This window comes from Pinus tabuliformis, chromosome X, assembly GCF_031772625.1.
Source record: "Pinus tabuliformis cultivar Carrire ecotype Pingquan chromosome X, CPIR1, whole genome shotgun sequence".
NCBI classification, from domain to species: domain Eukaryota; kingdom Viridiplantae; phylum Streptophyta; class Pinopsida; order Pinales; family Pinaceae; genus Pinus; species Pinus tabuliformis.
This window is the reverse complement of record NC_142308.1, coordinates 72,926,579-72,949,088: the sequence shown is the minus strand read 5'-3', so window position 1 is coordinate 72,949,088 and position 22,510 is coordinate 72,926,579. Positions and strand designations below refer to the sequence as shown.

Sequence of the window (22,510 nt, the reverse complement as noted above, 5' to 3'; positions counted from 1 at the left end):
ACATACATATATTATATAACTACCCAAAGTATCCAAAGAAGTAGAAAATGCCTCAAAATCGCCTCATTTCAAGCCCCTAAACATCTCAAAATCCCCAAGGTCTTGAAAGAAAATTCACATTTCTTCCAATTTTCAACTTCCTTAAACCTTAAAAGCCCTAAACAAAGGAACAAATAACCAACAATAAAAATAAATAAAGGCTTTAATTTTAGTTACCAAATGTGAATTATTCCTTCATTCTTTGGGGATCTCATCCTCTCCTTCGCAAATCTCATCTTGGACATCCTTCAGATCCTTTCCTTCCACCATGCAATCGACGAATATGCATGTGCCCAGAATATCCTTCACCATGGAGCTCAGCCTCATAACCCTAGTGATATAAATGACATCAATGAGGGAGATATTTCCATTGTGTTTGATGTTCTCTGTCTTCTTCCTATCTCTCTCAGGATCATTAAGTTCTTTTATGACCAGGGCAGCCGCAATCAGCACCATAATGACCTTGGCCTACTTGGTCTAAATGGTGGGCTTTACCATGACCCTCAAAACCTTCTAGTCCTTTGTTATTTCCTTTGAAATTTCTTCTCTAATCTTCTTGGGCGACAGACCTAAAGGAGAAATCTTAGTAGCCAGAGACGAATCAACTCCCACTTCGCCCTCTGTGAATCTCAAACCCTTGTAGTCCTTTGTTGTTTCCATTGCAATGTACTCTCTAATATTCTTACGCAACAGACCCAGAGGACCAATTTTAGGGGACAAAGATGAAGCATCTCCCACTTCATCCCCCATGACCCTCACGTACACTTTGACCACTTGGGAAGGATCGAGCTTGGGAGGCATGGATACATTAGAGGAATTTTGAGATCTAAAATGGCCCCTAAGAAAAATTTACAACCAAAATAAACTTTATAAGAACCAATAGGATTCAATATGATGATGTCAACCATGGGGGATGATTCACAATTTTTGGAGTAAAAAAGTAAAAAAATAATAAAATAATAAAACTACTTTTTCAACTCATATTTTCAACTTATCTCCCTAATGTTTTACTAAAATTTCAAGAGGGATTACTTGTTGGATGTAAACTTTAATTCCTCATCCAAATAGTACTCATGTTGCATACTTTTGATGGACCTTGCTACATGAAAAATGGGAAATAATTGAAAAAATATGATTGCAATCACTTTTTTTTCACGTATTTCTTATTTTTCGTGTAGTAGGGTCCATAGAAAGTATGAAACATGGGTACTCCTTGAATGGGGAATCAAGTTATGCATCCAATGAGTGTTACCACTCAAAATTTGAATAAACCCATAGGGAGATAAGTTGAAAATACGAGTTGAAAAAGTAGTTTTTTCTTTTTCGTCTCTAAAATTTGATGATGTAATCTAATATTATTTTATAATTTCCATAGGAGGCCTATTTTAGACCTCAAAATTCCCTAATGTCAATTTTTTCAAAAAACACTAGAGTCTTCAATTATCTGCTAATGGTTGTTGTCGCCCTTTGCAAATCTAAATCCCCCTATCACCAAATCTAAATTAAGAGGCATGTTGTTAATTATTGTAGAAAATAATAGAGTCTTTGATTGTCTGCTATTGGCTTCTTCCACCCTCTACAAATCTAAATGCCCCTATAGTTAAATCTGAATTGAGAGGCATGATTGTCAATCTTTTCAAAAAAATCTAGTCTTTGATTCCTTGCTACTAGTTGTTGCCGCCGTTTGCAAATCTGAATTCCCCCTATCTCCAAATCCAAATTAATAAAAATTGCAAATGAAATTATTGGTTCTAAATATGGATCTATTGTATCTAGAACGGGTTGTGCATATTTATCTGAGCTTAGGATAGGAAGGAGTTCTAGCTCTAACCCTCTCAATATATTGATCTAGCTCTAACTAAAACCTTTCAAACAGTTGCTTCTATGGGTGTTGGTAAGACTCAATCAATGGATCCTAGAATTGGATCAGCTAATAATGCCCCTGCCACTGATGCAGTTGGTCAACTAGCTACCCCTTGAAATTAATAGAAAATGCAAATGATAGGGATTTTTTCTTTTGTCTTTATTTAAGATAATTACATACGACTTGAGCCCGCGGAATGAAGGTAAAAGCATTAATTTTCCTTTGTCTTAATTTAAGAAAATGAAAAATTTATCTTATGTTTTTAATAGAAAATTATAATTTCATCTTAAATAAATTTGTTAAAACGTCCCTTTTGCAGTAGTGATTGTACACAATTTATTAAAAATGGTTTAATGTGAAGAGCTTTGCAACATCACAACATTACAAGAGCCACGAGAGGAGCATCCACCACCTGTCAACAACATGTAGGATGTTATATCACATTGTATGCCAAATGTTACGCCTAGTCGAGCTTAACGGCTATGACACCAAACTATTTCATTAGAAGAAACAAACAATACTATTGGGAGCATTGAATTGTGGTTAGGGTCACATCATCATCCCCTCTTTTAAAACTAGTCGATCCTACATAAGCATAAATGTAAACCTATTTTTTTAGGGAAAGAGGGCTGATTTGTTTTATCTTACTTTTGCCTATAACCCTACAAGTTTTTAGGGTTCCTGTTTTGAATTTGGGGCCATACAAGGTTGTAAATTCAAAACGCTCTCCATGTCCCTCGAATTATATATTTGGCGAGAACTGTATGAGGGTCGAAGGGTGTCATTTTTATATTTATGTTGTAGAATATTGCAATCACGCTATTCATATTTGTAGGGTTGGCAACTCGAACCCCACAGGCAAAGAGAAGGTTTATCCAATTATAATAATTTTCCTTGTTAGGTCCTTATAATAGTAGTATAGCCCCCTTATTGTTATTGTTAGTGTAACCCCCTTATTGTTTTTGTTGTGCCCATGTAGCCCCCATATTGTTATTGTGGTGCCCCATAGAAACCCACCATTGTTATTGTTGTGCCCTTACATTATTATTGTTATGTAGGCTATGGTTATATCGTGACCCCTTAGACTCTTATATATACAAAGGATGTCTTTTCATTTGTATCATCAAAGATTTTTTCATTTATGTAATGTAAAGGAGGTTTCCCCCTCAAAGAGGATACTTTTTAAGTCATTGATCTATCTTTTTGTGAGTTGGTTGTCTAACATTTGGTATGAGAGCTTTGGATTCTAGGGTTTCATTGCTTCAAACAGGTTATCATGAAGCTAGAATCTTGGTGAACTTTGTGCCGAAATTTTAGATCTAGTTTCACTATATTTTCTAAGATATTGTTCGAAGAATTTGTGGTTTTTTCAAGCTCTATAATTAAGTCTCAAACAAGTGACCTAGGGAAAATCGTCATAACTTTCATTTCGAGCATCAGATTTGAATTCTGTAAAACGTGGCTAAAATTGCATGGAATGTAGTTTTTCATGTAGCAATTTCAGGGCTTATGGTTAAAACAGTGTCACATGACATCCCATACAACTTTTCTCTACTAAACAAGTCCATAATGAGGTCTGTGTGGGAAATTTGGCATAACTCAATATTGAAGAATCCAATATTGGTCTGAATTGTGGCATTTGAAAGAAGATTCATAGGGCTACCGCAAGGTCTAATTTTAGACCTTGGAAATCTGAAATTACAAAGATACAATAATTTCAATATAGATCTCTTAAAAAGAAAGGAAAAGGTGTGTATTTTTTAAATTTTGCATAGATTTTGATTGAAAAACCAATTTAAAGTGATTCAAAGGGCATATTGAAGCATAAATGTCAGTGTTTTGTTATAAAATGCCTCCAAAACAGAATAATTCTACACCCATTAATCCCTCATAAATATCTACTATGATGCATGAAGAGGAAGAATTGCAATATGATATATCAAAATTATGGGACCAAGTGCAAAAAATTCCACTCTCACAAAGGGAAACGAAAGATGACATGGATGGCTTAAAAGGGGATATAGATGGATTAAAAGGTGACATGTATGGTTTAAACATATAAATAAAACGTGACATGAATGGTTTAAAAGCAGACATAGAAGCAATGATGAATGTCAAGATGGAAGGATTGGCAAATTTGTTACAAGAAAGGCTTCGAGGTGGTGACAAGGTAATCCATGAAAATCATGATGGGGACAAAAGGAATATGAATTATTATTTTAGAGACTCCAATGTGGGGTTTAAGAACCACCAAATTCCAAATATAGATATGAGGAAGTTTGATGGCAAGGATATGGTAACATAAATGGCATATGGAGCAATATTTTGATGTACAGGATGTGCAACCCTCACAAAAGGTACGTATTACATCTCTATATTTAGAAACCAATTAGTTTGTATTGTATAAATGGATTTGTTCTCATAAACCACTTGTCACATGGTCAATTTTTATGGAGGAAATGATATCACATTATGAATATAAAAAGAGAAAGAACTACTTTAGCCAATTGATAAATCTCAAACAAAAGGGTTCAATGACAAAGCAAATTGAAGACTTCCAAAAATTGAATACTAGTGTAACTGATATTCCAGAGGAGCATAGGATTGATGTCTTCATAGGGAATTTAAAATATAACATCCAACATGAGGTTCACCTTTGGGAACCTGATTCATTGGAGAAGGCATTTAGGATGGAAAGAAAAATTGAAAGAAAAATTATGGCAACAAGGAAGTCTACCACCCACAACTATAAAGATGGAAGTGTTGCTACTCCTACTCTTCCACAACCTACAAGGTTTCCACCATAACAATTAGAGGAAAAAAGAGAAAAAAAGGCTTTGTTACAGTTGTGATAACAAATACACTAAAGGTTATAAGTGTGCTGAGAAGCAATTATTCTAGATAGATTATGAAGAGGAGGAAGAAAAGGAACAAGAAACGTCAAAATAGGAGGATATACACCAGCAACCAACCCTAGAGAAAGAAGAAATGAATCCGACCATATCTTGTAATACATTGGCAGGAATTACCACTCAAACTCTCAATATAGAAGGATATATCAAGAAGAAAAAGGTCATAGTGTTTATAGATTAGCGAAGTACCCATAATTTTATTCACTGTAAGGTAGCCAAGTAATTGAATTTTATCTAGCACCAGAGTGTCAAGTGATGGTTGCAAATGGACAAACTATAAATTGCTCTAGAAAGTGCCATAATATCAGGCTAACCATGAGGGAATATGTATTGAATATTCCAATGATTTCCATTCCAATGCATGGAGCTAATGTTGTACTAGGAGTCTAATGGTTAAAATATTTGGGGATAATAACTTTCAATTTTCAAGAACTTTCTTGAATTTTTTTTGGGAAGGAAAGGAAGTTGAATTAAGAGGTATCGTGGGAAACCAAGAAAGATAACGAGCTCTAATGGCATGACAAAGCTTCTGAATAAAGAACAACGGGGAGTAATTGCATAATTATGCTCATTGGACGTTCAAACATCGAAATCATCTATTTCTGTAGAAAGTCTTGGACAATCATTCCAAGGTGTTTGATACTCCCAAATACCTTCCACCTATTCGTGATCATGATCATGCTATTAATTTAATTTCAAGAAGTGTTCCTTCAAACATCAAGCCTTAGAGATATCCTTATTCCCAAAACAGTGAAATTGAACGTATGGTTGCATAAATGCTAAAGGTTGGTATAATTCAACCTAGTCAAAGTTCTTTCTCTGCTCCAGTAATATTGGTGCACAAGAAGGATGGATTATGGTGCATGCGTCTGGATTATAGGGATCTCAACAAGCTCACTATTAAAGATAAATTTCCCATTCTTGCCATTGATGAATTGTTGGATGAATTAAATGGAGAAATTTACTTCACCAAGTTGGATGTTTGTTCAAGATATTATCAAAATAGAATGAAGACTGAAGACATTGTGAAAACAACATTCATAACTCATGATGGTCATTATGAATTTTTGGTCATGCCTTTTGGCCTTAGTAATGCACTTTCCACATTTCAAGGTATGGTGAATTCCATTTTCAAACCCTTAGAAAATTTGTGTTAGTATTTTTTGATGATATACTAATCTACAACAAGTCTTGGAATGATCATGTTCAAAATGTTGACAGGGTTATCAAACTATTGGAGGAGAAACAATTATATGCAAAAACATCCAAATGTTTCTTTGGAGTACACGAGGTGGAATATTTGGGTCATATTGTATCTCATGAGCATGTTAAGGTAGACCCTAACAAAATTAAATCCATTAAGGAATGGAAAACACCCACAACCATAAAGCATCTTCGAGGATTTCTCAGGTTGATAGGGTGTTATCACATGTTTGTTAAGAATTATGGGAGAATAGTGGCACCTATGACATCATTACTAAAGAAAGATGCATTTTCTTGGACTCCAAAAACAATGAAGGCCTTTGAACATCATAAAGAGTAAATGTGTCGAGCACCAGTGTTAGCTACGCCAGACTTCACAAAAACTTTTATTGTGGAATGTGATGTCCCAGGAAATTGAATTGATGTTTTTTTTTAATGAAAGAAGGAAGACCCATTGATTTTGAAATTTGTTCAATCAAAGGAAAGTATTTACACAAACCTATTTATGAGAAGGAAATGTTGGAAATATGACATGCACTAATGCAATGATGACCTTACCTAATGGGAAGACACTTTAAGGTAAAAGAGATCATGATAGCCTTAAATACATTTTGGAACAAAGATTGTCTTCAAAAGAGAAGAAAAGATGGGTGAAAAAGATGTTGGGTTATGACTTTGAAATAATCTACAAAAAAAGGAAGAAAAATTCTGTTGCATATGCACCCTTAAGAAAGGATGAGGATGTGGAAGCATTGCTTTGTGCCATTTCTATTATCCAACCTAGGTGCATAACCAAAGCAAGGGGTGAATAAAAGAATGATGAAGAGGTGTGGTCACTTATTCAAAATTTGGAACAAGATTCAAGTACACGTGATACATTTAGCTAGGAAAATGATTCATTATGATACAAAGATCGCTTATATCCTTGTAAGAATTATCAACTCAAACAAAAGATTATTTTGGAATTGCACACCTCTCCCTTAGGAGGACACTCAACATTTTTAAAAACTTATCATAGGGTCAAGAAGGAATTCATTTGGGATGGTCTTAAATATGATATTCAGAAGTTTGTGGCAGAATGTTTGGTTTTCCAACAAAATAAAGTTGAGACAATTAAGACCCCGGGTCTGTTACAACCTTTTGCCATTCCAAGTCAGTGTTGGGAGGAGATATCAATGGATTTTATCATAACTTTACCTAAGTTTGAAGAAACAAGTGTCATCATGGAGGTAATTGATAGACTTACTAAGTATGCACACTTTTGTGCATTATCTCATCCTTTTAATGCCATTATAATTGCTACTGCATTTATGGAAACAATTCAAAAGCTTCATGGAAACCCAAAGGTTATAGTAAGTGATAAAGATCCCATTCTCACTAGAAATTTTTGGACATAACTATTTTCTTGTCTTGGTACTCAATTAGCTCATAGCTAATCTTGTCATCCTCATTCTGATGGGCAAACTGAGATAGTGAACAAATGTTTGGAAGGATATCTTCATTGCTTTGTATCTAATAAACAAACACAATGGGTCAAGTGGTTATCTCTAGGTGAATGGTGGTATAACACTTCCTTCCATACTGTAGCAAAAATGACCCCATTTATGCCCCTTTATGGATATCATCCACTATCCATCACATCATCTTTAAGAGAAAATTCTAAGGTTCAAGTAGTGGAATATCACATCGAGTATGAACAACAATTTCTCCAACTCTTAAAGGATAACCTCACTATTGCGTAGAATCAAGTGAAACAATAGGTATATCAACATCGCAGTGAAAGAAGTTTTGATGTAGGTGACTGGGTGTTTTTACGGCTACAACCATACAAACAAATGTCTCTCAAGCAAGCTAAGAAGGATAATAAATTATCACCCAAGTACTACGGTCCTTACAAGGTGTTGCAAAAGATTGGTACTATGGCATACAAAATGGAGCTTCCTGCATCTTCTTGAGTACACCCAATTTTCCACGTTTCATGCTTCAATAAGGTTATCAGTGACAAGCTTCCAGTTCAAATAGTGTTGCCAGAACTCAACGAATAAGGAAAAATCATACTTGAGCTTGAAGTAGTAACGGAAACAAGAACTCGACATCTACAAAATCGATCAATTTTAGAGTATGTCATTAAGTGGAAGAACTTACTCATTGAAGATTCAACATGGGAGGATGAGAATTTTATACAAAAGCATACATAACTACTCAAATGTTGAGGACAACACTTTTTTGAAGGAGAGGGCATGTTAGGTTGATATAATACTAGTATAGCCACCTTATCGTTATTGTTGTGTCCATGTAGCCCCCATATTGTTATTGTGGTGCCCCATAGAAGCCCACTATTGTTATTGTTGTGCCCTTACATTATTATTGTTATGTAAGCTCTAATTATATTGTGATCCCTTAGAAACCTATATATACAAAGAAGGTCTTGTCATTTGTATCATCCAATTTTTTTTATTTATGTAATTTAAAGGAGGATTCCCCCTTGAAGAGGATACCTTTTAAGTCGTTGATCTATCTTTTAGTGAGTTGGTTGCATAACATTCCTTTAATTGGGTCAATACAAAAATGTATTGATATAATTCTATATAGTTTGGGTGGAGACAAATTATTGATACATAGAAGAAGACTAATTGTATTTGGAATCTTGGATGGGGAGGGGGTTTGGCATTAAGAATTTGTTTATTGATGAGTGGCGATTTCTATTTATACCAAACCGCCCAGTACACCACCCTCCCTTGACAACCCATGTTGTATATAATGGCCATGGGGATTTAAAATTTGTGGTTTCAATGTTGATACCAACATTTACATCAACAAGAACGAGGGATGAATCTAGTAGATATCATTTCCATTCTAGAAACAAAAAAAAATCACTAGTTGTTCACTGGCCTTTTTATTTTTTTTCCTCCATTTTTCAAAGCTGTAATAAAAATCCCTACTTAAGTTGGTCTCATCGAATGGAATATATTAGAGAGCAACAACGACAGTAAAATTTTATCAAACTTAAATATGAGATTTTGCTTCGTTGACGAATTCAAGAGTGTGACTTTTCCGACTTCTAGAGAAATTATTGTGACTTTGCTCGCTTCTAAAGAAGTTGCTTTTCACATTTATAGAATATATTTGCAGATTTCAACAATAACATTACGCCTAGGAATTTTTTGACATGTTTAAGGTAATAAATTGTGGTTATTTTAAAGTACAAAAAATTATATGGTTCTTCTATCTTAAAATAAAATTAGATGGTAATTAATTTTGTAATCAAATATTTTTAATAATATCTTTAAATTGCCATTTTTTTTTTAAGCTATTATAACAGATAAAAGAGATAATAGAGTTGTTAGTTACTAAAACTATCTAATTGTCTTTAAACTATCACAACACATCATAAACAAAATTGTTAGTGGTTAAAACTATCAAAATTGATATAGTTATTTCATCATTAAATTCAGAGCATTTATTTAAATGGTCTCATGTTTGATCTAAATTAATAATAACCAAAATATATTTAAAAACGAATTTTATTTTTTTATTTTTTATTTTAAAGAACTTAACCTTTCATGGCTCTGTGTGCCCATATCTCTCTCTATAGGGCAATCGTCAAAAAAACAATCTCATTTTATATACGATAATTCTTTATATAGGGTTGATATATGTATGTATCAAGTCTATATTGATTTAAAATTTTGCGTTATTATTTTTAAGATAAAAAACTGTTATATTGTTATTAAGTTTAAATAAATATTACAACATTTTATTTATTATTCATTTTTTAAATGATAAATATCAATTCTAAGAATCATATATATATATATTTTGAAATATTAAAAAATATACATAAAAATTATGATCGATTTATTTTATATATAAAGTAAATATAAATTACTATATTTATAATTAATATAAATATTATTTTTATTATAATTATTAGTCAAATATTATATATTAATTGGTGGTTCAGTTAGGAAGAGTGGGAGGAACTACGGTTTTTTTTGTCATGGACTTAGCCTGACAAACTTGTAATCCCCGCCGTTTGAAAAACAACAAGGGCAAAGCGACCAAGAATACTGCTAACAGTAGCCATGAGGGGTATGGCAGGGGGAGAAATCCCCTCCTACCGAAACGTTGCTGTAGGGGAGATGAGCCAACATGGTGCAACCGGAGGCAACAGAAACCAAAAAACCCTAATTTGTTATACCAAACAATAAATTGGAGGAATACAAAAGATATATGAAGGACCATGCCCTAATATGTAAGTTTATTTGGGCTTCACCAACCGAGAAGGAACTGATCAAATGAATTCAACAATGGTGGCAACCAAAGGGGCACATGGACCTCAATCTAGGGCGAAAGGATTCTTCTCTGTAATGTTTTCAAACCTAGAAGACAAGGAGAGGTTTTCAAAGACAGGTTGTATTTCTTCAAAAATGTTGGCCTATTTATGAGACACTGGGAGGAATGCTATAACCCAGACCAAGAAAAGCTTCTGGCAACACCCATTTGGGTATGACTCTTTGGTTTACCAATGGACTTCTGGAACCCTGAAATCTTGGAAGGAATAGGAAACTCAATCGGAACCGTCGTCAAAGTGGTATACTCGAAAAGAAAAGGTAGGTACACCTCCTATGCAAGAATATGTGTGTACATGAATATCACTGAGCCGCTACCAGACTACATAGAGTTAGAATATCATGATGAGATATGGAAACAACCCCTTGACTACGAACATATCCCATTCAGATGTAGGAGGTGTCATGAATATGACCACGAGTATCAAGCTTTCCCGTTAAGTAACCCAGAAAACCAGTCGACTGAGAAGAAGGCAGGAGAGGCAATGACAAGAGAGGATGGGGATGGCTTTCAGGAGGTGCATAGAAGGAAAATAAACCAAAAACCAACAGGTAACGAGAAAGAAAATCAGAATGAGAAAGAGAAGCATACCCATAACAAACTCACCACCCTTCAGGTGGACGAAATGGGGGAGACAATCATGGAGAATACCAAGGAGATGGAAAGCATGCAAATGAAGGAGCCCGAAGGAACAAGCAAAAGAGACAAGAGATAATGGAAAACCTAAGAGAAGAGAATACCATGAAAATGGTAGAGAAAAACCCAATGGAGATCAACACCTAGAAAGAAGATATCAGCGTGGAAGAGCAAGTGATGAAACAATTACTATCGGAGTGGAGACATCTAGATGAACACTTCATCCCAAAAGATCAAAAGAAACTCTACAAGGAAACCTTTCAGCAATATAAGGTTAAACAAGGAACTGCTATTATTGCACAACCAGAGCACTTAGGGTCTCAAGGCGGGCAAGCGAAAGAACCAGGAACCCTAGGAAAAGGGGGAAGGAAAAAGGGTAGAAGACCAATGAATGAATCCGTCCATATGGTGGGGGAACTACTAGTAAACTCAAGAAGAGTAGTGCCATTATTAGAGGTCTTTCAACAACCCCCAAAATCTTTGAAATGATTATTACAACATGGAACATAAGAGGCCTCAATAGCAGAGACGAGCATAGATACCTTAAATAGAGATTGAAAAAAGATAGACCAAGTATAATGATAATACAGGAAACTAAAATCAGTGAAAGGAAACTGAAAGAAATTTTGGAAGACATCAAACCCCAGTACTAGGTTATTGGCTAGGACACAAATGGTAGTGCAACAGGGTTAGTGATCATATGGAATACAAGAGAAATATGGCTTGAAGACTTGGTCAGCATCCTAAGAATCCTCTGAGGCAGATTTAGAGTTATCGAATCGAAACATTAGGTGTTCCTCATAGGAGTATATGGACCTCATATCCCGAGAGAAAGAATGGATTTCCTCCAGATAATGGCAAAAATGAGAAGTATATACCCAGAAGACCTGTGGGTGGTGGGAGGAGACTTCAACATGATCACTTCCCGGGCAGAGAAAAAGGGAGGTATGAGAAGAATGGATACAAACATGGAGATATTTGGTGACACTATAGCAGAGCAATGCTTAGTAGACATCCCAACAATCAATGGGGTGCACACTTGGAATAACAGAAGATGAGGGAATCACCAAATTACTTCCAGATCTGATAAATTTCTAATATCTTAGTAGGTTATCAGTAGCAACATATTCTTAGAAGCATTGATTCCTCTCGGGATGGGATCAGATCGCTGGCCAATACGATTGGAAGTGGACCTGAAATCGAGCCCAAAAAATCGACCTTTTAGGTTCAAAGCCTTCTGGATAAGAGACCCAACCCTCATTAAAAACATTTAGGCATGGTGGGCGCAGAGCGATCAACAAGGGAGGGACTCCATGCATACGTTCCAATTAAAGCTCAAAGAAATCAAGAAGAAAATAAAGAAATGGAATAAAGAAGAATTTGGGCATATCATGAAGGACCAAAAGCAGCTCAATCAGAGAATGACATAGGTTCGACAAAAAATCATCTAGGAAGGGAGATCAGAAGAGCTAGCAATGGAGGAGGGCCAATTAATAAGTCAACTGGAGGAAAGGGGAAAAAGGAAGAGATCCTATGGAAACCAAAATTGAGGGTGAAATGATTAAGAGAAGGGGAGTGTAATACCTGGTTTTTCCACAAGGCCATGGTCCAACATCGCTAGAAAAATATAATATTCTCCCTAAAAGATGAATAGGGGAACTATAGAGTACAACATGAGGAGATGGAGGAGCTCCTAGTAAACCACTTCAGAGATCTCTTATCAGAACCACAAGAAGATAGAACGAAAGAAATTCAATGAATATCTCAACGTATACCTCACAGAGTCACTCAGGACCAAAACCTTGCACTGATGAGAGCAACTACTCTTGAAGAGGTGGAAGAAATTGTCAAGGGTATGAAGAAAAACAAGGCCCCTAGACCGGATGGTTTTACAGCAGAATTCTTCCAAGCCGCATGGCACTTCATGGGAAGAGACATACTGGAAGTCGTGGAGGAATCAAGGTGAAATCAAAAGGTATGGCCCAGCCTGAACTCCACTTTTATAACTCTCATTCCTAAGACATCGAAATCGGAAGAGCCTCAGGGATTCCACCCCATAGCCCTATGTAATGTCATATATAAAATTATAGCCACTCTTATTGTTAAACGGCTAAAACCCCTCCCGCCGAATATCATATCCCTGGAGCAGATGGGATTTGTCGAGGGAAGGAAAATCTTGGATGGGCTGGTAACCTCTCAAGAGGTAGTCCATTCCCTCAAGGCAAAACAATTAGCTGGAATGATGATTAAGCTTGATCTATCAAAGGCCTACGATCGGTTAAGCTGGGAGTATCTGAAGAGCATCCTTAGAGCCTATGGATTTAACCACAGATGGATAAACTCGATCAGTGCCATGATATCCACCCCTGTCATCTCTATTCTGCTGAATGAGACCCCTACCCAAACCTTTAACCCTTCTCGGGGTTTGAGACAAGGAGACCCATTGTCACCTTTCTTGTTCATCATTGTTGCTGAAGGTCTGGGTAGATACATTAAAAACGAAGCCCAGGAGTCTAGGATTAAAGGCCTAAGGATTTGGGGGAATGATCTAGCCATAACCCACCAACAATTCATTGACAATATCATGCTTTTTTTCCAAGTATCACTTAGAGAAGCCCATAGAATCAAAGAAATCTTGAACACCTTCATGATGGCATCGGGGACCCAAATAAATAATGAAAAATTTTGTACCTTCTTCTTCAACACCCAACGGAGTGTTAAGACTTATCTAGCTAGGATCCTGGGGTTCAGTACTGGAAACCTCCCCACTAAATACTTTGGCATGCCTCTATTGGAAAACTCTCTAAAACTTTCATTTTGGCAGCAGATCCTCCAAAAGCTGCACGGAAGGCTACGCAACTGGGCTTTTATATTCCTCAACCTAGTAGGCAGAATTGTCCTTCTAAAAGTGGTGCTCTAATCGATTCCCATAAATACACTTTCAGGCATGGTGACCGCTAAAGGGGCATGCACCAAAATGGTCGATATCTACAAAAAAAATCTATGGGGAGGGGCTCAATAAACAAACAAGTGGGCCCTTATATCTTGATAGGGATTGGTAAAAAAAGGATGGGAGGGCTTGGCCTCAGAGACCCCTACACCTTAAACCATGCAATGGGAGAAAAATTATGGTGGAGATGGCTAGGAGGAGGAAGGGACTTATGGAAGCAAATATGGACAAGAAAGTATAATATTCCGAAGAGAACAAAGGATATATTGCGGTATAGGGACCCTCCTAAAGGATCAAAAATATGGAACTTGGCAAGCCAAAATAGGGACCTTATAAACCAACATGCTTTTTGGGAAATTTGCAATGGCAGAACAACAAGATTTTGGTAGGAATCATGGTAGCAAAGAGAAAGGCTAATAAATATGCAAGACCTCAGAGACATATATAGATTTACCAATGATAACAACATCCAATATGTAGATCAATTCTAGAAAGAAGAGCACGGAAAAGGAAACTGGAGGAGATGGAAGAAGAAGGAAGATGGGGGCCAGGGTATAAAGACAGAGCGATGGGAAGAGTTTGAAAAACAAATGAGATCAAGACAAATAATGATTAGAAATTACCTGGAAATTTTGAGATGGGGCCACACCACAAAAGGTACCTTCACCAGTAAAGAAGTGTATGACTTGACAACAGAACAAGCTTAAGATGGGCAAGTACTTCTTTGGAAAAATTTGGAAGGGAGGGTGGTGGCCAAAGGTAGCTCATTTCCTATGGTTGGTATGTAAAGGGAGGATCTTAACTTGGGACCAACTTCAAAAAAGGGGAATTCAGGGCCTGTCCCTATGCTGGCCGTGTCAGCAAAAAAGAGAGGATATGGAGCATATGCCTAATTCCTATCCATTTGCGGAACATAAATGGGGTCAGATGCAAGGAGTCTTCAAAAGGATGGGTCGGGACTTTTGCATCATAAAGGAAACAATCCTTCTATCGCGCAACAATATTTTCTCAAGTCCATTACTGAATTGAGCATTAGGACTGGCTTTAGGCTTAAACCTATGGGACATATGGAAAAAAAGAAACCACAGAGTATTCAAAAATAAAACATTACCCAAAGAACATGTGTGAGAAGGAATAGTTAGAAACATCAGAGAAATTATATTAGCAAAACAATGGAGCCGTAAAGATTGGCAAGTTCCCCCTAGGAAGCAAGAATCCTATGAAAACTTAACCTAACAATGGAAATGTTGGCCCCAAATGATTGGAAAAAAGATAGGATGGATATAGGTTCCTTATCTCAATTCACTACCCAGGAGAAGGTTTCATAAAACTTAATTTCAACGTGGCTTCAAAAGGGAACCCGCAAGCAACAAGCCTTGGAGGCATCTTCCAGTACAATCAAGCTAACACGCAGCTAATTTATGTCGACTCGTGTGGGATAACAAGCAACAACGAGGTAGAATTTGTTGCAGCTAGTCAAGGACTTCGAATAGTTGTAAGAATGGGATATTGAAACGTAGTGGTGGAAGGGGACTCTAGTCTAGTCCCAACCACCTTGGTGAAACTAAAAAATGGCACCGCATGGGATAGACTAAGCCAAAGTTGGAGGAAAACACACCTTAAACAAGAGATAGGGGGGCTCATCCATAAATTTGACTATATAATGGTCCGACATGTAAGAAGGGAAGGGAATAAAGTGGCTAACTTCTTGGAAAACTGGAGATGTAATCAGCGAAATGGCCCGTTGGAAAAATTATGGCCGATATAGCCCAGGGATGAGAGTTTTAAAGCCCTAGAGGAAATAATGGACCAATATTACAGGAAAATCTAGGATAATATGAACCCAAACAGCCAAAACCCCGATCGAGGTGTGTGTTGGATGTTGGCAAGAATCATGGATAGTTATGAAGAGTAAAGGCAAGGTACCACCCACCGTCCCCCACACGTTCAAGGTGATGGGTACGGTGGCCCTTCGCATGAGTACATGCAAGGGTGGTGGGAAAGGTGGCAGGCATGGCAAGGACGAGGAGGGAGGCGCAACAGTTAAGGCAAGACAGGTGAGGGGAAATTGTATTATTGTTTGTGGAGTTTGGAGCTAGAGCATTAGGGCAAGAAGGCGCTGACACAATTGACAACATCCTGGGAGCGAGAACTAGTATGTATACTGGCCTTGCACCCCTCTTGCAATGATGACATGGTTTATTTTTTGCTGGAGGGATTGGGAGAAACCTAGGAAGGGGAATTGGGGGACATGCTAGGGAAAGTGTCATAGGCATTGCATGGACGTTGTTTGGTTATGTGCTCTAGCTATAAGGAATCCAAGATTGATCTAGCCAGTGGTCGTGAGGCCCCTTATGAGAGTAGCATTGAGATCTCACGCATTACTTGGGGCGGAATGGGAGAGGCCGGGTACTGGGGATGGGTAGATTACAACCTGATAATAGAGGCTCAGGATAAACAATTAAATGTATGGGATGTTGGGAGGAGTAGTGAAGGCAACCCTTGCAAGACATGGGGAATGGGGAGTAGGAAATATGCAGAGAAACATATTAGGATCCTGGGGGGAAAGAATGGGTATAATAAGAGCAGAGGAGTAGCGCAGGTTAACACGGGAGAGGGGAATGGGAAGGCTTAAGAGATCACAGGGATACTTGCATGGCTAAGAGAGGGGACTACCAACCATACAATGTATGAGTGGCACCCGAAAGGGAGAAGAGAGAATCCCGACAGGATAAGGAGACTAGCCTCATCTTACAACTAGGCTGTCACCCAACCTGTGCCCTGTTCCGAGAATAATTGGGTCAGGATAAGGAGTAGGGAGAATTTCGGCAATAAGAACCAAAGACAGAGGTTAACACCTCTTTTATGTGAATAGGTTCCAAAGAGAGTGGATATGGCTCGTCTAGAGAGAAGAAGGGGTTGCGGTAGACAAGGAAGGAAGCCTGCAAAGGCAAAATATCTGAGCACATCAGAACTGCGAAGAGGAAGGAACTATGTCGAACATCTCATTAGTGAAGTCATTGTGGCATACCTGGAGGGAAAGGATGTAGGAATCGTAATCTGTTGGAAGAATGGGAGGAAGAAATTAAGCAAAATAGTGAGACAGAGGAGGAGATAGAGAACTGGAGGACATTAGTTCTGAAACCTTGGAATACCAGAGGAAGGATAACCCAATTCAAACAGACCTTATATCTCTACTAGCTTATGAAAATCCTATTTGGGAAGGACATGGAACAAATATTAGTGAGGATGGCTTTGTCCCTCCAAGACATGCCCAACTACAAACAAGATTTGCAGTGAATTCAATTCTAGCTCCACAAGCAGGACATCCACCTGGATAGAATTCAAAGGCACATCCCATGAATCATTGAATTGACTGAGATGCCTAGGGAAATTATCAAGGATCCGACAATGGTGGAATCGGCATCGAAAGAGCAGCAGGAATAGTTAGTTAATCTGATTTCTTTTTGTCTTTATGCGGGTAGAATTTACTTTACATTATGCATGCTTATGATAAATAGACATATAGTGTCTTGTCATGAAACTGAGACATACTTAGCTTGGTTAGAAAGACTGAAACTTTACTGTTTTTGGATGTCTTATAACGAGGATAGGTGACCAACGGACTTGGTTTCCCAATGGGAAAATTGAGGCCACCTAGCAAATATATGTGGTGTAAATTTACCGTTTATAAATAGAAAATGAAGGGTCCTGCCAAGCTTAACAAAAAAAATATTATATATCAATTTCATGTTTAATATAAAATTTATTTTATATTTATTTTACAATAAAATATAAACCAAACATTTAGTAAAATTAAAATTGTAATTATTTTTAAATATATTATATTATGAATAGAAATTAGATATATATATATATATATATATATATATATATATATATATATATATATATATATATATATATATATATATATAATTTCAGGTTTTAAATATTCTATTGTAAGCTTTTCATGAAATTTCAAATCAAAAATTGAGATTTAATACGTTATTTGTGTGTTATGGTTAGTTTGTTTTTTTCCTTGTGATAAATATGTGAAATTTTTTAACATGCTAATGTTATTGAAGTGTAAATTTTTAAACGAGCCTCTATTGGTGAATTGTTAATTTATTATGAGAACATCACTCTTGAAAGTAAAAATTTTGAACATGACATTTCTTGACTAGAAACTTAAGAAACCAAAACTTAAAAAAAATTGTATAACCAGTAAATAGAAATCCAAATTCCAAACTTGGTGGTGACACTGAGACAATGACTACATGGTAGTGTAACATAAGGAATTTTTCGTTATTTTTTCTTTTCATTTTTTAGCTAAATTTTGTTCAAAATTCGATTGGATTTAATGGAATCAAAATTTCAATAGCATAATTTGTAAAAATTATATATTTTTAAAATTAAAAATAATTTTAATTATGTAATTTATAAAATTCATATATTTTAAAAAGCGAAAAAAAATGTATGTAAATAGATTTTAAATATTAAAATTTATTATCTCACTTACATTTATCACCAAATCTAATTTATCATCTACTTTAATTAAAAAATAGTTTATATCATTAATGTACACCCTCCTACTCACCATGCTCATAATGATTATTTATTTTTCTCTAATGGACCAGTAGGATTGGAATTTCAAAATAGAATCACTCATCAAATTTGAAGTTTTCACACCTTCCCAACTCATTTTCATAGTTTCAAAGGATACTATTGATGGTTTAATAATTTTTTAAATTGTATTTAATGGGAAAATCACCCAGTGACATGTAATTTTCCCGTCAAATTCCATCCGTAGTGCACATTATGGTTGCAATCCAACAATCGTCAATGGGTTTACAATGTGATCACAGAATCCTCGCTGCCACCACCAAATCATATTTGAATAACATTTGTTTGGAAATATATTTATAAAGAGTCAGACAATGACATAATTAAAAATGGGTGACATAATTATGTCGATCGATGTCCTTTATTGGATGTGAGCCATTAAGTTTTTTGTTAATTACAAATTCAAATAATATGATTTACAATGAAATATTTTGTTATATTCTAATCATTTCCTATAAATAAATAAATGGATTTTTAAATAATAAATTCCTTACATGTTTAAATTATATGTTTAAACAATGTTCAAATTAAAAAAATTACAAAACATGGTTCTAAATCATATGTCTAAACGATGTTCAAATTAAAAACTTTACAAACATGATTAAAAATTTACTGTGGCACTTGTAATTTGTAGGAATTTATGGGGTAAGTTCCTCATGCTCTTTAAATAGAGATCATGGACCAATCGAGTGTTAAGCCACATATCAAGTGTGGGTAATACTGAGGAGAGAATGAACCATTGGATCAATTCATGTCTAGAACATATCATGACTGTCGGATTGTAAGTTACAAAAGTACATATTAAAGAAACACACTTTACCTAACTCTACACTAGACCAAGTTATAATTAACTATTTGCTATGTGTTAGAACATCCTAACATCCCCCCTTAAGAACAACTTGAGATAGGATTGAAGGATGTACAAATATGACACAATAGGAGAAGGAAGGAGTCATTAGAGCCTATCCCCCCTTAGTGACAACTTCCTGAATTCCAACCATAAATTGAATTTTAGTAAACTTCGCCTCTGTGAGAGCCTTTGTAAAGATGTCTACAATTTGATCATTTGTTGAATAATATTACACTTCAAGAAAATGGTCATGAATGATCTTTCTGATGAAGTGCATGTGAAGATCAATGTGATTGTTGCGCTGATGTTGGACTGGATCTTTGCACAGTTGAATGGCACTTTGATTATCACACTAAAGTGCAGCCAGATGATGCTACTGAAAGCCAAACTTTGACAGGATCTGACGAAGCCACAAGGCTTCCTTACTAGCTTCTACGGCACCACAATACTCTGCTTCTGCTGAAGAAAGAGAAATGGCACTTTGTTTCTTCCAAGCCCATGTAATAGGTATTGAACCAAGAGTGAACACATAACCTGCAGTAGACTTCCAATCGTCAGGGTCACCAACCCAATGAGAATCAGTGAAACCAACAAATAGAGGAGATGCTTCTGCACTGTAATGAATCTCAAACTGAATTGTTCCTCGAACATAACGAAGTATTCTTTTAGCTTCTTTCCAATGAATTTCATGTGGGTTTTGCATAAATCAAGCAATAAGGCCAACAACAAAGGAAAGGTCAGGACAAGTATGGGTCTGATACAAAAGTTTTCCTACAAGTTGATGGTATAAGGTAGCATCAACTTCAGGGGAAGTGCAAGTGACTGAAAGTTTGGCTCCATATTGAAAGGGATAAGGGGCTAGCTTACAATCTTCCATGTGAAAATGGCGTAGAAGATCACAAGCATACTTTGACTGGGAAAGGGAAATACCTTCCTTGGATTGTAAGACTTGAAGACCAAGAAAATAATACAAGTGTCCTAAGTCTGTCATTTCAAACTTCTTTTTAAGGCTGGACTTCACATGGTTTATAAGGTTGGGATCACTACCAGTAAGGATAAGATTGTCAACATAAAGAACAAGAATGATAAGAGACTTTCCCACTTTCTTGGTGTAGACAGTATGTCAAAATAACACCTAGAAAATCCAGTTTCTAAAAGAAAGCTATCCATTTTGGCATACGAAGCCCGAGGGGCTTGCTTGAGACCATAAAGAGATTTCTTAAGTTGACATACAAGGCTGGATTTTGTTTGTATATATCCAGTAGGTTGTTCCATATAGATATCTTCATGCAAGTCCCCATGCTCAGATTTAACATCCATCTGATGGACTTCCCATATGAAAGAGGCAACAAGGGAAAGAACAAGGTGGATAGATTTTATTTTGGCAACAAGAGAGAAGGTTTCATTATAGTCAATGCCTTCAACCTGTGAAAAACCCTTAGCAACAAGACAGGCTTTATGTTTATCAACTTTTCCATCTGGTCCATACTTGGTTTTGTAAACCCATTTGCATCTAACAAGTTTTCGTCCATTTGGAAGAGGAACAAGATCCCATGTATCATTTGCCAATAATGAACGATATTCTTCATTCATAGTTGTGTCCCAATCTAGATGGCCCGAAAATTATGCAAAGGTGTTAGGAACATAATTCGTTGAAGCTTGAGCTAGTAAAGAAGAGGCTCTATCGAATTGAGAACATCTACGTCGTTGATTTGTAAGATCACCGACAAGATCATGTACTGCATCCTGAGTAGCACGGACCCATTTTGGAAGCTGAGGAGCTGAAGGAGGATCTTGAGAAGTTGGGGGAGGAGTGTCATCTTCACTGTCATCATCTGAAGAAGAAATATTTTCAGAAGTAGAAGGGATAGAGAGAGGTGGAACGTTCATCGAACTAGGCTCGTAGGCCGATATATTTTAAGAAAACTTTACATCTCTTCTAATGATAACATTTTTGGACTTAAGTGGAATAAGTCTATATCCTTTGACATCTTCAGAATATCCAACAAAAATACATTTTTCACTCTTAGGTTCTAAAGCTTTATGTTTCTCATCCGGAATATGGGCCCATGCTTCACTTCCAAAAACACGAAAGTGACTTAGATCTGGTTTAATTGAGCTCCATGTTTCTTCTGGAATGATATTCTTTAAAACTTTAGTAGGAGTGCAATTTACCATGTAATTTGCATAGTTAATTGCTTCTGCCCAAAAATTAAGACTAAGTCCTTTAGATTGAAGCATACAATTAGCCATTTCCTTTAAGGTGTGATTCTTCCTTTCAGCTACACCATTTTGTTGTGGAGTATATGGAACATTATGTTGCATTTGAAATCCATTCTCAGTGCAAAAGTTGATGAATTTTTTGTTAACATATTCTTCGCCATTACCAGATATTAGCTTAAGAATTTGATGTTCAGATTGTTTTTCAACAAAGGCCTTAAAGGCCAAGAGCATGTTAAATACTTCACTCTTGAGTTTTAAGAAGTATACCCAAGTGCGTCTGGAGAAATCATAAATGAAAGTTAAGAAATACGTGTAGCCAGAGAATGAAACAACTGGAAGTGGACCACATAAATCACTATGCACAAGCTGTAAAGGGGCCGAGGTGTGCCAAGAGACACATTTTTCAAAACTATCACGATGATGTTTTCTGAGTACACATTCGGAACAAACACCATCTATGCAAGATACCATTGGAAGACCTGTCACCATATTTTCTTTACATAGATTTTGAAAGGAGCAAGAGTTTAAGTGACCCAATCGCTCATGCAAAAGTGTGCTCACTTCATCATTATGAGCAACAAATACTAAGAGAAGATTTGATGACCCAAATTTGTTAAACTTATACAACCTTGTAGAATCATCATCAATGCCAGTAGCTAAAATCTGTTTAGGATCTCTTAGGTCCTTAATTACAAGATCGTGAGGTGAAAATTCAATCATTTTACCTTCACCTGAATGAGTTATCTAATATACAGATAGAAGGTTGCAGGATAAGCTTGGAACACATAATACATCATCAAATTGACCATTGTCTAGATGAACAGTTCCAGTCCCTACAACACTAAGAGATCTAT

General features: G+C 36.3%; 1 pseudogene; it reads right to left on the bottom strand.

Annotated features, from left to right (window-relative positions):
* Nucleotides 1-234: 234 nt before the first annotated feature.
* LOC149138404 (large ribosomal subunit protein uL11x-like) lies at nt 235-840 on the bottom strand (annotated as a pseudogene).
* Between the last annotated feature and the right edge of the window lie 21,670 nt (nt 841-22,510).